The sequence below is a fragment of the Silene latifolia genome, chromosome 1 (assembly GCF_048544455.1).
Source record: "Silene latifolia isolate original U9 population chromosome 1, ASM4854445v1, whole genome shotgun sequence".
In the NCBI taxonomy this organism is placed as follows: domain Eukaryota; kingdom Viridiplantae; phylum Streptophyta; class Magnoliopsida; order Caryophyllales; family Caryophyllaceae; genus Silene; species Silene latifolia.
Genome location: NC_133526.1, coordinates 73,492,276 through 73,504,781, shown reverse-complemented (window position 1 = coordinate 73,504,781; position 12,506 = coordinate 73,492,276).

Sequence of the window (12,506 nt, the reverse complement as noted above, 5' to 3'; positions counted from 1 at the left end):
TATGGCTTGCCCCCTACAATGAGAATATGTATGTATAGTACGTGATTATTGTAATGAATCACGGTTCTCTAAATTTATTATTAACATGCTTAAATGCGTGTAAATGAACTAACAGTTTAATGTCTTAAAATGAATAGGAAGCATTGGTTGCTACTGGCAATCCAAGTGGAAAGAAAAGTAGTGTACTGGATTGACTCTCGCGAAGGCAAACCCTCTGACAGTTGTGTAAGGATGATAACTGAGTAAGTTTACAACCTTCAATAATGTCATTTGTTATTGTATGACTTGAGCCATATATATGCAAATAATAATGGCATCTATGTATATTTATGAAGTAGTATTTTTGAAGCAAAAAAAAAAGATTATGTCCATTTGGGAAATATGAAAGCAACACTGATCTCAATTTTATCATGCCAATAGTAAGTGTTTTCTTAATAATTACTCGTACCATTTAATTAATGTTTATGGGAGAGGTTGATTATCAAATTCAGCTGATTTGTGTGTAATTTATATAATAGTCTCCTAAAGCACCAGACGACAAACAATGCGCCTTTTACGTTTGTCACTCAATGTGGAAGGTTATCGATGGAAAACTTTCTACCATTTCGATACGGGTTAGTGTGATTTATAAACTATTTCAGATATAAATTCAGTTCAATTCTGTATACTTCCATGAATTATATCTATTTTGATTATATATATTTTGAATTGTAGTTTCCACTAATACTCAACAAAGCCCCAGAATATTTGCTAGAGGACATCAATCGGATGAGAAATATGTGGGCCAGTTATGTTGTTTCATTAGCGGAGTCTCAATAGTTTGCTCATGCTTTATGTACGTGTGTGTGTGTATATATATAGAGCCATTGTGTATTGGCTTCTTTTGCTTTTTTGAGGAAGTTTTGTTTTGGCTTTTGATCATCCTGTGTGTTTTGTTTTGAAACTGGGTTTAATTGATAACGGGAGGTAATATTTTGATGTAGGATTGAATTTTTGCAGTGCACAGCTGCTGGAATGCTATTTTCAGTAACAGCTGAAAAATAGCATTCCAACAGCTGCTACAAACGCTGCTGAAAAAATAGCATTTCAGCAGCTGCTAGAACAAGCTAATTTTTTTTAAAAAAAAAAGAAAAAAAAAAATAAAAACGAAAACGGTTAAAAACAACCGTTGCAAACAATTATTTGACTACGGTTTTATTTAGATAAATAACCGTTGACATATTTTCCCTCCCCATTCAAACCGCCAAAAATATAAGATAACGAACGATAACCGTTGTCGAATTCAAAATGTTAACAACGGTTTATTTAAGAAGAACCGTTGTCAAAGTTTCATCAATTGATAAATATAACAACGGTTTATCACGCAATAAAACCGTTGTTAAATATTTACATTTAATTAAATAAGATAACGAAATGAACTGTTATCATAGATAATATTTAACAACAGTTTTGGAACCATTAAACCGTTGTCAATAGTAAACTAGGACAAAGGATTTGAAACCGTTATTAATATCTAATAACGGTTTCTTAAAAGTATACCCGTTGCCATAAATATAATTAACAACAGTTTTATAACGGTTCTTGAGTAGTGATAACGGTATTATAGATCCATTATTGATGTTATATAACGGTCATACAACCGTGGTATATATATTTAACAACGATCGTTGCAATAACGGTTCCATGTTTCTATTTAATAACGATAATTGCATTATTTGACCGTTATTGGATGTCTTATTTGGCGTAGTGTTATTGGTTATTCATATCATAATTATTGGATACCTCAGACTCGTTCTGGGATAATTATTATTATCTACATGACATTTGCATTGGATGCCTCAGTTTTATACTGGGATGGTGGATACCTCAGTTTTATACTTGGATGGTGAATACCTCAACTTCGGTTCAGATGGTGAATACTTCAGCTTCAGTTGGAATGATGAATACCCCGGGCTAGGAATTGGCGGGATGAATGGGTGTTTCGGGTGATGAGCTCAGTTGTATTGACATTGTGTATCATATCATTTCACTTTGACTTGTTGTTGGTTATTCCTACTCAAACTCGTGGTTGACAGTATATTCGTGAACACCTGTGATGAACCATTATGGGGAGCAGATTTGACAGGGGCTAAAGATTAGCTGACTTGGGAGCTATGAGAAGCGTGAGGACTTGGCCAGTCTACCTAGAAGTCTAGACCACGTAGAATATTTTATCCCTTTATTTATTTCCGCTGCGAGTTGTAATTATTTTATATTAAGTTTTAGTTGGTTAAGTTGTAATAAACATGTAATCGCTAAGTTTTAATTTAAGGTACTTTGGGTAGTTGGACTTTGTTATTCACTACCTCGGGAAACCGAGATGGTAATAGTCTTATTTATTTGGGAATGTCTAGCTAAAGTCTCCTGAATTAATGGGGGTGTTACAAAGTGGTATCAGAGCAAAATGATCCTCAGGCCTAACCAATGAATAATAATGAACTTAGGATGTGTCTAATAAAATGAACCCCGGGTAGAAACTGTTAGGAGCCCCTCTTAGTGCGGTTAAGAAGGATCCCTTAATTCATACCCCGGTCCTTCCAATTTTGAACCGGTTACCTTGAGAGATATTTAAGTGTGGGTAATTTAAAATGAATATTGTTTATTTTGTCTTAGGAGTTTTGTTTGCCTTGTTTAGCTTGTTTGAATGTTGTTTTCATTGATGATTGCGGTTACGGGGACGTAACCTTGCTTTTACGGAGAAGGGATGTGATATGATTTTAAGCATTGTTATAACATGTGGATATGAGAAAAGTATGTGGGCATGTATGAGGGAAGTGTAATTATGATTAACATGTGAAGTATTACGGAAATTTGCGTGGAATTGTGAAGAATGTGACTTGGTTGATTTCTCGTAATTCTATCCTTGATTGTTTTAACTGCCATTTACTGCCTGTTTAATGTCCTTATACGAAATTTTCATTTTTGATAGCCTTGTGAGTTAGCTTTCATATGCCGCTGGTTTCATGTTTAAATAATATATGGTTTAGGAGAAATAAATATTTTAGTGGACAGTTGTCAGAATATTCCTGTACAGTGATGCTTTCGTGCCATGTCTTTGTAAAATTTGCCATTAAAAAGTTATTTATTATTTTGGTATAATTCTAACTCCACTGTTTAAAGGATTCATATATGTTTCTAAATTGATAAGCCACGTTATAAGAAAATATTTTGACATTTTATGGTGATTTTTACAAGTTGACCTAAGTTTCTGATAAATTGCTGTAAAATTTCTGTCTCGACCGACTAATTTTTAAAATGCATTATAAATTGACCCTATGAGTTTTTGACTTGATTCTTTCTCTCATCATTTACTAACTCTCTGTATTTTCTAAAAAGTATAAGTGCTCAAGAATTAATTATGTTATTATTTATTAATGACTTTGGAAGTTGTAACATGTTTTCTTAGCCTTGAAAAATGAAAGTTTTTGTTTCTTATCTTTTGCACAATGATAATATTGTAAATTATGTGAACTAGGATATGACACCCCCATATACCAAGGAGCCTTAACAAGATCTTCCATAGCATATAAGGGCATCACCTTCTCGGTTGCCCGAGGTAAGTAATCATCAAAGGTCGATAAAAGAACATTTAAAGTTATCTTACAAGTGATACAACCTAACTATTAAAACAAAAGGTACAACTCGTCAAAGCTATATAACTACTTCTGACATTTCCCGTGAGGACTCATCCCTGCCAGAACTCCAGCTACCATCCCAGAAAATACCTGCTAAGACTGAATGCTCACCATAAGGGATCACGACAGACACAACAAAACAAACAAAAGACAAACCACACAAGGTCAGTAACTGAAGAGACACACTAACCACAGGCACAACAAGACAGAACAGAAACATACACACAAGCCACATCTCCTCCAATCAATCACCGTCACCGACTGTCCACTGGACTAGCCCTGCCAGTGGGGGACTGCAGCCGTACCCACCAAATCCCCGCTCATCATACCGAGCGATAAACACTGTCCCATTAATGTCCACATCCCCTCTCGTGGCTGGTTCCACGGAGGGCAAAACAAGGGCGTGAAGCCACTCCCGCAAGTGACTCCACTCAGCCGAGGACGCACCTCGAGAACCACAGACAATCAGTCAGAAACAGTTGTATCACAACAACGACAACCACAACCACAACGACAACAACAACAACCACAACAATGACAACAACAATCAACAACAACAAACGACACTATAACAACCAACAGATACTGAGTAGGCAAACCTACCTTTAACCAAAAGCAGCGATTCCTCGATCAACCGTACGACATCAACCAAGTAAGCAATTCCTATACAAACAGTATACAAGCCTATTACTACAAATACAACCCTACAAGGAACAACAAAGACAAAGATGATGACGACGACGTACCTACGCATATCACAACGGTGTTAAGACCGCTACCCAACTCAAGCAACCCAACCTCAAAGCACTAGCATCCTTAAAGGCTCACATGGAAGGTATTTGGTGAAGGGAAGGAGGGAGGCGACCTATAGATCTGAAAGAAGGAGGCGGAAATTGTAATACTCCGTATTTATGGTCTTGGGGGTACTCTATCGAGTAGCCCTTACTCTGTCGAGTAAGGGTATGTTGCAGAATAAAATAGTTTCTGACCTGTTGGGCACTCAATCGAGTAGCTGGGGCACTCGATCGAGTAGGGGGGTACTCGATCGAGTACCTTGGGTACTCGATCGAGTGACCGGTTTATCGGGGGGGTTTTTCTCGGGTTTTGTTAATTACGCGATTAAGGTATTTAAATCAATTCGTCTTTATTCTAAATCACTTTTTACAAAACCTAAAACCTGTTTAAGAGAGAAAGCAACTTGTCTTCTTCCTAATCGCGTTCTTGACAATTCCCGGAGTTCAGACGGTCGGATTGCATCGTAGTTTGTGTCGTTGGATTCCTTGCGTCGAGGGTAAGCTTTTAATATAATTTATATACCGTTTTGTTAAGATTGATGAAACCCTAATTTGGGATTTGGGGGTTTTATGAGTAAGTAAGTAATCGGTAGCCTTTATGTGTTATGTGTGATAGGAGGAGAATTCGTAGAGGAGCCGTTTTGAGACAATTTGTTTAGATCGTCTGCGTGTTTGCTTTCCGGTAGGATTTCCTACTCGGTATTAGTCCCATAATGGGATATTGGTGACGTCTTTGTAGTTAGTGTCCGATTGTGATTGTGTTTGTGATTGTGGTTGTGATTGTGGTTGGTTGTGATGGTTCTCGAGATGCGTTCTCGGCTGAGTGGGGTCACTTGGGGAGTGATCTCACGCCCTAGTTTCGCCCTTCGTGGAACCCGCCACGAAGGGGATGTGCACATTAATGATACGGGGTTATCGCTCGTACGATGAGCGGGGCTTAGGTGGGAACGGCTGCGGTCCCCCCCATGGCGAAATTGGGTCCAAAGTGGACGATCGGTGTTGAGATGATGATGGGAGTTGGTGTTGTGTGTATGTGTGTGATTCAAATTGTCTGTTTGCCTTATTGTTATTATCTATTTTGATTGTGTGATTAGTATCTGCGACCCCGGTGTTGTTTTGTAAAACTGCGGTGATCCATTCGGGGATGGTGAGCAGATATTGAGCAGGTATAGAGATGGTACTTGGATAGTGGGGATGGCCACGACATGACGATAGAGTCTTCCGCTCGTAGTTTAGTCTTGATTTACATTTCATTTGAGAACAGTTAGTTGGAATAATGTATTGTACTTTCAGTTGGTTTGAGGATTGTAACTTTTCATTAAAGCACTTATAATAAATGTTGTTTCTATTTTGTCTATTTGATTATCATGCCTCGGGCAACCGAGATGGTGATGTCTCCATACCTGAGTGGTCCTGGTAAGGCACTTGGAGTATGGGGGTGTTACAAATGGTATCAGAGCGACGATCCTGAAACCTGTAACCAATGAACTTAATGAACATAGGGAGTCAATTAAAATGAACCCGGGGTAAAAGTTGTAGGAGCTAGTGCAAAGGCTTGGGAGACGTCCTAAAGTCGCAAGGGGTCGCCCTACAGCTTTGAACCGGTCACGTGGGGTAAATATGTGTTGAGTCATGTGTGTGCTTAGTAACTTGTGTAACAATGTGATGGAATGTGATGATGGATGGATGTTTAAATTGAAAGTTGATGAGATGAAAGGAAGGTGATGATATATATATACCAACATTGTTGATAGCATGATGGAATGTTTTATAACGTGCAATTAATAGCATGAATGTTATGATGTAATGTGATTTTATAAAGTTATCATGTTAGTGTGTGACGTAATATGCGGGTAGCTTTTACGTAATAGTGATACTTGATCGAGTGAGACTAACTCGATCGGATAGGTTTCTGACGATTTTGGACCAGAATCGAGTTTTGGGGCACTCGATCGAGTAACTAGGGGTACTCGATCGAGTAGGGGGTCACTCGATCGAGTAGCCTAGATACTCGATCGAGTGGGTTAGAGATCAGAAGGTCTGTTTGGTTCTGGAGTTTGGGTACTCGATCGAGTACATGGGGGCACTCGATCGAGTAGCCCGTTACTCGATCGAGTGGGTTTGGATACTCGATCGAGTGGGTTCTGGGCAACGCGTGTTCGTGTTTTGAGGTTTAGTACGCGTGTTTATGTTTATCCCTTTCTTCTATAGCTTCAAGATGCCGCCCAAGAGAAACGCTTTGTACGCGAGAGCTGAGGTTATGACTACGGATGACATCGTTAAAATGTTGGAACATCAAGACGCTCTTACAGAGACCCTGAAGAGAGTGAATGAGGACAAGGACAAGAGTAAGGAGAAGGAGGTTGACCATGCTAAAGTCAGCCTCTATATCGCGAGGTTTAACCCGAAGGAGTACAAGGGAGTTGAGGAGCCTAACCACCTTGATAGTTGGCTGAGGGAGATGGAGAACATCTTTGGATTTAGTTCATTTGTCCGGATGAGATGAGAGTGGATCAGGCTGCATTCTATCTGAGGGAGGCAGCTGGCAAGTGGTGGGATTCCGTGAAAGTGAGTGCCAAGGAGATGTATACCAACCAGGGGTTACCTGCTATACCTTGGGAGGAGTTTCGTAGGGCTGTGAGGAAGGAGTTCGTACCAGAACATGTGAGGAGTAAGTTGAGGGAGGAGTTTGATAAGTTTAAGATGACTGCGGAGATGTCTGTGGCTGAGTACTACAGACAGTTCAATGAGAAATCCAGATATGCTGAGGACATGGGTTTGAGTGATGAGAATTTGGCTTTGAGGTTTGAGAGTGGACTAACCACGAAAATTATGGATAAGTTACCCGTGGGAGTCCTCACTGATGTGAAGGAAGCATATGAGAGGGCTGGGAGAGCTGAGAGACTAGTGGAGATGGCTCAGGAGAGGTCTGGTGGAGAGAAGAGGAAGTCGGAGAGCGAGGGTGGTGGCCAATCTAATTACAAGAAAGGCAACCACAATCAATCTAAGGGATTTTCTTCTGGTTCTGGGTTTAGTGCTGGAACTTCCTTTGGGCGAGGTCGTGGGAGTGTGAGCAACAGGCTGGGAGTGACTGCTTTGGTTGTGGTGGCGTAGGCCACAAGAGACATGAGTGCACGAGCACACCGAGATCTTTTCGAGACCGCACGAGCTTTGCGAGCAATGCACTGACCCACTGGATCATGGCCAAACCGGGAGGTCGAGCTATCGAGTGGAGGCAACCGCAACGGCGGTAATTCTTATCGAAGACACCGATGAACAACAACAACAACAATCAAGGGTCGGGTGCTAAGCCGACCGCATCGCCTAATCTTGTCCGGGGAGGTGGGCGGAAGACCGATGGCAAGTTGTTCATGATGGACAAGAAGGCGGTGAGGAGGATGCGCACTTTATCACCGGTACATTCCTTGTTAATGGTATTCCTACGTTTGTTTTGTTTGATTCGGGGGCTTCTCAGTCGTTTGTGTCTTCGAGTCATGTAAAACAGTTGGGTTTGAGAGTATATGAGTCTGTTAGGGAGCAAGTTTTCATACCTTCAGGTGAGTCTGTATCGTGTGGGAGGTTGTTTAGAGATGTATCTTTGATAGTTGGGCAAGTCGATTTCCCTGTAGACTTGCTAGAGTTTCCTTTTAATGGTTTTGAGATGATAGTTGGGATGGATTGGTTAGGGAAGTATAAGGCTAAGATAGACTGTCATCAAAAGAGAGTGTCCCTAAGAGGTCCTAAGGGTGTAAGCGTGTCTTATCGTGGGTTTCTAGTCAAACCCAAAGTTAAGTTGATTTGTTTGTCACTTTGAAGTCGTATCCGAGGAAGGGATGTCCTCCGATTTTGTGCCACGTGAGAGATGACCGGATAGAGAGCCCCGGCGATTGAGGAGATACCGGTGGTGGGGGAGTATGCAGATGTCTTTCCAGAGGAGATTCCGGGGTTGCCACCGAAGAGGGAGATAGATTTCACCGTAGAGTTGAAGCCAGGGACGGGGCCAATCTCTAAGGCACCGTACCGTATGGGTCCTAAGGAGATGGAGGAACTTAGGAAGCAGTTGGATGATTTGATAGAGAAGGGATACATTAGACCAAGTGTATCGCCTTGGGAGCACCAAAGTCTTTGTTCGTGAAGAAGAAAGATGGGAGTTTGAGGCTGTGCATAGATTACCGGGAGCTGAACCGTGTGACGATAAAGAACAAGTATCCTTTGCCAAGGATAGATGACCTGTTCGATCAGTTGAGTGGTGCAACGGTCTTTTCTAAGATCGATTTGAGATCGGGATACCATCAGGTGAAGATTAGAGATGTGGACATACCGAAGACAGCTTTCACGTCGAGGTATGGCCATTATGAGTATGTGGTGATGCCATTTGGGTTGTCCAATGCGCCAGCAGTGTTTATGGATTTGATGAATAGGATCTTTAGACAGTTCTTGGACCAGTTTGTAGTAGTGTTTATAGATGATATCCTAGTCTACTCTAAGACTAAGGAGGAGCATGAGGAACATCTGAGGATAGTGTTGCAGACTTTGAGAGATCATGAGCTGTATGCTAAGTTGTCTAAGTGTGAGTTCTGGTTAGAGAAAGTTGCTTTTCTGGGGCATGTGATATCTAAAGATGGGGTAGCTGTAGATCCGGCGAAGATTGAGGCAGTGACAAAGTGGGAAGCACCAAAGAATGTTGCTGAGGTTAGGAGTTTCTTGGGTTTAGCTGGGTACTACAGACGGTTTGTGAAGGATTTCTCCAAGATAGCTAGACCGATGACAGCGTTGATGAGGAAAGAGAACAGGTTTCGTTGGGATGAGAGTTGTGAGAAGGCGTTCCAAACCTTAAAGGAGCGTTTAACCACAGCTCCTGTCTTGGCATTGCCTGAAGGGAGCGAGAATTTTGAGGTTTATACCGATGCTTCGAAGAATGGGTTGGGATGTGTGTTGATGCAGAACGGTAAGGTGATTGCCTATGCTTCTAGGCAGTTGAAGCCTTATGAAGAGAACTACCCTACTCATGACCTGGAGTTGGGTGCAGTGGTGTTTGCTCTCAAGATTTGGAGGCACTACCTTTATGGAGCAATCTTTAAGGTATTTTCGGATCACAAGAGTCTCAAGTACATCTACACGCAGAAGGAGTTGAACATGAGACAGAGGAGGTGGATGGAGCTGATTGGCGACTACGACATGGATATCATCTACCATGAAGGAAAGGCCAATGTTGTTGCTGATGCTCTGAGTAGGAAGAGTGTACATTCCTTGTGTACAGCTCTATCCTTGATGAGGTTGAGAGATGAGGTAGCGAGCTTTGGGATTCATATGATGCAGAAAGGAGATACCATGAGTGATATGACAGTACAGCTTGAGTTTTATGATGACATTCGGGATAAGCAGGCTTTGGATCCTAAGATAGTGGAGTGGAGAGCTGGAGTAGAGAAAGGGACAGTGTCCCGGTTTTCGATACATACAGATGGTAGTTTGAGGTTCGATGGTAGGTGGTGTGTTCCTAATGACGAGGAGTTGAAAAAGACAATCATGACAGAAGCGCATTGCACACCATATTCAGTTCATCCGGTTGGAGACAAGCTTTACAAAGATCCAAGAAAACGTTTTGGTGGCCTGGGATGAAGAAAGAGATTGCTGAGTTTGTGTCCCGTTGTTTGACATGCCGGAGAGTTAAAGGGGAACAGAGAAGACCACAAGGTAAGGTTCGGTCTTTGGAGGTGCCTGAGTGGAAGTGGGAATCCATTTCCATGGATTTTATTGTGGGTTTACCTAAGAGTCAACAAGGTAACAATATGATTTGGGTGATAGTGGATCGCTTGACCAAGTCAGCTCACTTTGTTCCAATGAAAGATACATGGACTAAGGCACAACTGGCTATGGCCTATCGAAAGAACGTGCTTAAGTTACATGGAGTCCCTAAGGACATAGTGTCTGACAGAGATGCGAGGTTTATCTCAAGGTTTTGGAAGGAGTTGCAGGAATCGTTGGGAACAGCCTTTGAAGATGAGTACAAACATTTCATCCCTGCGACAGATATGGGCAGACTGAGAGAACAATCAAGACTCTTGAGGATATGTTGCGAGCTTGTGTGATGGATTTTGGTGGTAGCTGGGAGCAGAGGTTGGATTTAATAGAGTTTTCTTACAACAACAGCTATCACACTAGTATTGGTATGGCACCGTTTGAAGCTTTGTATGGGAGGAGATGTAGGAGTCCAATCTGTTGGGACAATAGTGCAGAGGCAGTGGTTTTAGGACCAGAGATGGTACATGAGATGGTGGAACAGATTAAAATGATCAGGGAACGGATGAGAGCAGCTCAGGATCGACAGAAGAGCTATGCAGATCTACATCGTCGGGACATAGAGTTTCAGGTTGGGGACAAGGTTCTTCTGAAAGTGTCTCCTATGCGTGGAGTTATGAGATTTGGGAAGAAAGGCAAGCTAAGTCAGAAGTTTATAGGGCCTTATGAGATCTTAGAGCGAGTTGGGGAAGTGGCTTATCGTTTGGCTTTCCGGGGCCGCTTTGGAGAGAGTGCATAATGTGTTTCATGTATCGCAGCTGCGGAAGTATGTGAGTGACCCGTCGCATGTGTTGGAGGCAGAGAGCTTAGAGCTGGATGAGTCTTTATCGTACCTTGAGGTGCCTAAGCAGATCCTAGACCGAAAAGTTAGAAAGACCAGGAGTGGTGAGACAGTTTTGCTTAAGATCCTTTGGTCTAACCATGAGACTGAGGAAGCTACATGGGAGGCGGAGGATATCATGAAAGAGCGTTACCCTTTCCTTTTTGATCAGGTATGTATGGTTACGAGGACGTAACCTTGTTTCTTTTAGGGGGGTAGGAGGTGATCGCGAGAGTTTTTAAGAGTTTTTACACCCTCTTGTTTATGTTGTGTCGGTATGTTTGTCGAGATAAGTGGGTTAGTAGCATGTTTCACGTTGTATTTATTTTTGGACCTTCGAGTCGGGAAGCTTATGGGGGTACCTTTGTTTGGTAGTGGTTTGAACTTCGGGGACGAAGTTCCTTTTAAGGAGGGAAGACTGTAATACTCCGTATTTATGGTCTTGGGGGTACTCTATCGAGTAGCCCTTACTCTGTCGAGTAAGGGTATGTTGCAGAATAAAATAGTTTCGACTGTTGGGCACTCGATCGAGTAGCTGGGGCACTCGATCGAGTAGGGGGGTACTCGATCGAGTACCTTGGGTACTCGATCGAGTGTCCGGTTTATCGGGGGGGTTTTTCTCGGGTTTTGTTAATTACGCGATTAAGGTATTTAAATCAATTCGTCTTTATTCTAAATCACTTTTTACAAAACCTAAAACCTGTTTAAGAGAGAAAGCAACTTGTCTTCTTCCTAATCGCGTTCTTGACAATTCCCGGAGTTCAGACGGTCGGATTGCATCGTAGTTTGTGTCGTTGGATTCCTTGCGTCGAGGGTAAGCTTTTAATATAATTTATATACCGTTTTGTTAAGATTGATGAAACCCTAATTTGGGATTTGGGGGTTTTATGAGTAAGTAAGTAATCGGTAGCCTTTATGTGTTATGTGTGATAGGAGGAGAATTCGTAGAGGAGCCGTTTTGAGACAGCTGTTTAGATCGTCTGCGTGTTTGCTTTCCAGGTAGGATTTCCTACTCAGTATTAGTCCCATAATGGGATATTGGTGACGTGCTGTAGTTAGCTGTCTGATTGTGATTGTGTTTGTGATTGTGGTTGTGATTGTGGTTGGTTGTGATGGTTCTCGAGATGCGTTCTCGGCTGAGTGGGGTCACTTGCGGGAGTGATCTCACGCCCTAGTTTCGCCTTCTGTGGAACCCGCCACAGAAGGGATGTGCACATTAATGATACAGGGTTATCGCTCGTACGATGAGCGGGGCTTAGGTGGGAACGGCTGCGGTCCCCCATGGCGGTGGTGGTCCAAAGGTGGACATCGGTTTTGAGATGATGATGGGAGTTGGTGTTGTGTGTATGTGTGTGATTCATTTTGTCTGTTTGCCTTATTGTTATTATCTATTTTGATTGTGTGATTAGTATTGACCCC